This window comes from Apium graveolens, chromosome 2 (assembly GCF_009905375.1).
Source record: "Apium graveolens cultivar Ventura chromosome 2, ASM990537v1, whole genome shotgun sequence".
Lineage (NCBI taxonomy): Eukaryota > Viridiplantae > Streptophyta > Magnoliopsida > Apiales > Apiaceae > Apium > Apium graveolens.
In genome coordinates this window covers 121740618-121745823 of record NC_133648.1, presented here as the reverse complement: position 1 = coordinate 121745823, position 5206 = coordinate 121740618, and the positions used below count along the sequence as shown (strand labels likewise).

Here is a 5206-nt window from a genome sequence, read left to right as displayed (position 1 = left end):
ATGAAGAGTCAACTGAATAAGTGAAACATGAGAATGGAAGCTAATCTCAAACACCTGAATTTGATAGCACAAACTCGGGGGGAAAGAGTAGAAGGTTCTACAAGTCATGCCAATGGTGAAGAAAATGCAGAAAACTCAAGTCAACAAACTCACACCAGGAAGTGGGATAGGGGTCACACAAGAGAAGCAATTATTGGTGATCCAACTGTTGGAGTGAGGACTAGAAGTGCAACTATAAATGAATGTCTTCATGCATATTTTCTTTCACAAGTTGAGCCCAAGAAAACTGAGAAAGCTCTACTCGATCCTGATTGGAAGTCTGCTATGCAAGAGGAGCTAAATCAGTTTGAAAGAACAAAGTTTGGGAATTGGTTCCTGCACCAAAGAACAGAAGTGTAATTGGAACAAAGTGGGTGTACAGGAACAAAATGGATGAAAATGGGATTGTCACCAGAAACAAAGCAAGGTTGGTTGCAAAAGGCTACTCATAGGAGGAAGAAATTGACTATGATGAAACTTTTGCTCCAGTTGCAAGAATTAAAGCAATAAGGATTTTTCTTTCATTTGCTGCACATTCAAATTTCAAGGTATATCAAATGGATGTGAAGAGTGCATTCCTTAATGGTGAGTTGGAAGAAGAAGTTTATGTGCAACAGCCACCTGGCTTTGAAGATCCATAATTTCCAGATTTTGTGTACAAGCTACTCAAGGCACTCTATGGACTAAAGCAAACACCTAGAGCTTGGTATGATACACTGTCAGAATTCTTGCTTAAACATGGATTCACTAGAGGTATAATTGTCAAGACTCTCTTCTACAAGCAGCATGGTGATGATATGATCCTAGTTCAGATTTATGTGGATGATATCATTTTTGGTTCTACTAATGAAAAGCTATGTCAAATATTCTCAAAGCTTATGCAGAGTGGATATGAAATGAGTATGATGGGAGAACTTAGTTACTTTCTTGGACTTCAAGTTAGTCAAAGAAGTGATAGGATTTTCATCAGCCAAACTATCACTACAAGAAACAGGTCAAAAGACATCGGATATAAACCGATGTTAAAAGTTTTTAAAAGCGATGTCTTTGCATGTGTAGAGAAAGGTCCAGAATTTTAGACATTGGTTCTAGACCGATGTCTAAGATACTAGTAGAAAACAGTTCTAACCTAGAAACTGATGTCTTTTTTTAATAAATTACATTTTAACACATGATCATGAGTTCAATAATAGTTTATCTTTTATTTTCTATCAATTTAAGCATGTGACACACAAAGAAAAAAAAAGACAAAGACAACGTTTATGAAAATTAGGACGTTGTAAATAAGTACTTTTAACATCGGTTATTTTATGAACTGATGTAAATTATAATATTAGACATCAGTTATGTAAGCTTGTATTTAAGATACTTTTAAACTGTTGTTAAAGATGTAATTTAACATCGGTCATCTTAAACTAAACTGATGTTTTGTTCATAAGAGACATCAATTGCTATATAATAAGCTGATGTTAAACCTACATAGGACATCGTTTATTTGTTAGATTTGATTGGTATATGAATCCTGTTCTTTCATATATATAAACCAAAATTATATCACAATAGCCAATTCTATTTTCATCAAAAAACATCTAATACTACCAGTTTTTTAACATCCTATACCACCAGTTTTAACATCCAAACATCCAATATATTAGCACCAGTTTACATCCAAACATCCACCAAAATACAAATATTTACATTATGACCATTATTACACATAATTGGCTTTTACCGAAATATAAACATCTACATTACAAACTTTAAATCCGCAATTGAGATCGTCCGGTTACCCTCTTGTTCAAAATGCTCAAATGTTGTAGATGCAATATGCTTCCACTCTTCACGAGCTTCAAGTTGGTATATGCTGATTGCAGCTGCACAGTATTACAAAATAAGTAAGAGAGATTAGTGATTTCATGATGTGCTACTTGACCATTTCTTTGATTAGGTTGTAGTTGTGATGAGTTTCCTTGAAAATTTAATATAAAAGCTACTAAAAGTGTTTAATAGGCTTCTCGTGTACTTCTCAATAAATCCATTTAATAAATAAATTGTAACTAGCTCCAACCCTCCTGGGAGAGAATCCTTGTAAAAGATTCTTGTTGAATTAGCAGAGCTTTGTGAGGGAAGATTAAAAAAAGTAGATTAAATGAAAAAAAATGAATCAATACGTTCACTAACCATATATCCAACAAGCCAGTGCATAACATTAGTTGCAGGATCTAGTCGCTGCAAAATTGCCTAATTTACCTTCATGCCAAAGACAGAGAACCCTGCTCTCAAGGGAAAAAGCAAATACAGGTATAAAATATACTAATAATACTTTAATTGTTTTACAAACAATAATTTTTCTAAAGTAGACTCAAATAGATCTGCTATATCTAGAGAGGTCATAAATGATCATGTACTATACACCCTATCAACGGCCAGTCCATAATCCTGCTTCACATGAATTTCTTAACAGAGTTGACACCCATTCTGAAACTAATAACTATAATTCAAGATACGAATACGTCATCAGTCACACCCTCTTGTTCATACAACCTCTAACTGACATTTAAGACCAAAGACAGTAACCAAAGATCAACATAATCTTTTAAAAAGCACAAGATGCTGCTACGTATAGCTGCAAGTTCACTTATACTGACAAAAAAAGTGACAACAATGCCTTTGAAAATAGGCAAGACCTATGCACACAAATGAAAATTCTTGATATTCATATACCAATTGGAAAGACGGTAACATTAAAAATGAAAGCACAACAATCACACACATGACCAGAAATCGCAAAACGCGCTGAAAAGAGCAAATCAGCAACATGCCATTAAGCCGACTTTAATGTTTGCCGGTATCTCCCTCGAGGGTTCGATGCTTTCAAATTATTAGCTTCTACTCCTTAATAACAGTCATAGACTCGATACTCGGATAGTCCATAGTTATAAGGAAACCACGAAGCTGTGATTTGTTTTCCATGATAATCGCGACAACAAAAACACAAAGAACCACACATATTGAGGGAGAGGGGGCAAGAAGAATCAGAAAGAGACTGCAATACAACAATAAGTATAATATAATACTGAGAATCAAATTGTATAAAACCTCAATTCTACACACACCAGATAGTGAGGACTGCCTTCTAGACACTCTAATATAGCCAGTTACACCTCTCCTGTACTCTGTCCATAATAAACAAATATAAAGCATAGAGAAATATCTTAAAAACAAACAAACATAAGACAAATCGAATACATATATGTGAACTACATGAATACATATATGTAAACTGGTCTAAAATAATTGAGAAACTTAATTTGACAAACGTTACAAACCACAGGCCATGAGGTCTGGTTGTGACTGGAGCTTTTCCCGGTACCGATATCTTGATTCAGTCTATCTAGTTTTTGTTTCAGGTCTGCTATATACTTTGACGCGTCGACAATGATTGAGGTTTTATTTAGCTGCAAAATTAACACAGATAAAATCTGATAGGTTTATTTGCTTTAGTACATTTACTTACATTTATATTCTTTAACCTATTGGAGGAGGTCACATATATTAAATAAAAAAGGTACTACTCTATAATTATATCTGAATTTGTCTTCTAAGTTTGTATAATTATACTCCTATCTGAGCTTAGAATCGTCTTATTTCAGATGACCATCACACTTTAATCGTAAGTACTTTGTTCTTGTGAAACTTTTGTACCAATATTAATATTGCTCAATCAAATTGTGAATATTTATTTTGATTTACAAATATAGATGAAAATGTATGATATATATATAAAGTACACAATATCATAAAATCATGATATGTGCAAAATAAAATATCTGCATACACTAGAAGAACCACAATTCACAGAGTGGAAAATCTTAATACAGGCCTATCAAAAATTGGATTGCTTGTCCAATGTGTAGGTTTTAGGAAAAAAAGTTACTCAATACTTTCACAGTTTAACTATATTTCATAGATGGGGAGAACAGAAAAAGACAAAAACCGGATGTATCAAACATATGCCAACACAAAGCACCTTGAGAAAAAAAGTAAACGTACCACATAAATACTAAACTACAATCAAGTACATGCAGAATTTAAAATTCAGTTATTTCTCTACCTGGTTGTCATTGTTAATCTGCAATTTTTATTTCTATAGGTGTGCTTGCTTATTCCTGATTAATTTTCACTTGAGCACCATCTCCCTATGGTGGCTCAAACCCAACTGCAATCTGTAACATTAGAGAATCAAAACATAAACAGATTACTTGATCTGCTTCCACTATCTTGTGGAAACCGAAACTTGAAATACCTTTCTAATAATTAAAAACAAAGTGCATCAGACATATTTGAAATACATTTCTAATAATTAAAAACAAAGTAAAACATATACAATATATAGTTCTCAAGGGATTATAGACAAACACCTACAACTTATATCTCTCCTGACACTTCAACAAACACTTTTGAACATACTTATATATACACGCGGACATACAAATACACATACAGCCATGGAAATAATGAAAAAGTTTCAAATCAAAACCCCATACCTTAGCAAACAAAAAATTGAAATCAAAGAACTCAAACCTTGAACTCCAAACTCGAAGAAAATGAACAAGAACAAGAACTCGTTAAACTCCATACACCGGAATTGCTGAAGAAACAAAATAAAATGAAAAAATTAAGGTTGAATCGAGCCAACACCAAATTATATTTGAACTTAATTCAAATTAGGGTTTATGTATTCATAGGATTAGGGTTGTATAGTGGAATTAGATGGGTACAAAAAATTGGGGGGGGGAAAACTAGAATTTTGGTGGATGGAATTTTTGCTGTAATAAGCGGGGAAGTATCATTGTAATATGCTATTTTTTTAATTTTTAAAAATAAATATTAGACAATGGTATTATTTATAACCGATGTCTACATATGCTTTAACATCGTTTAGATTCGAAACGATGTTAAAATTTTTTTTGACATCGGTGGCTTTTACAATCGTTGTTAAAAGGGTGATGTCTTTTACTCTGTTTCCTGTAGTTTATGTCAAGGATTTATTAAAGAAGTTTGGTATGGTTGATTATTCACCTGCATCTACACATATATCTAAAGCTACTAAGTTGTATGAAGATAAGAAAGGAAAAAGTGTAGACATTTTAGGATATAGAGGAAT

At 33.0% G+C, this 5206-nt stretch overlaps 1 long non-coding RNA gene across 4 annotated transcripts; it reads right to left on the bottom strand.

The window, feature by feature from the left end:
* Positions 1-1619: 1619 nt before the first annotated feature.
* LOC141707795 (uncharacterized) lies at positions 1620-4910 on the bottom strand. Of its 4 annotated transcripts, none has more exons than XR_012569162.1 (4): positions 4154-4910; positions 3369-3497; positions 2221-3215; positions 1620-1913 (listed from the first exon to the last, which is right to left on the bottom strand). It is a non-coding gene; the product is annotated as an uncharacterized LOC141707795 (long non-coding RNA). The 4 variants fall into 4 exon arrangements; XR_012569161.1 differs by having other exon boundaries at positions 2221-3497; positions 4154-4265; positions 4587-4910; XR_012569160.1 differs by having other exon boundaries at positions 2221-3497; positions 4154-4265; positions 4624-4909.
* Positions 4911-5206: the final 296 nt, after the last annotated feature.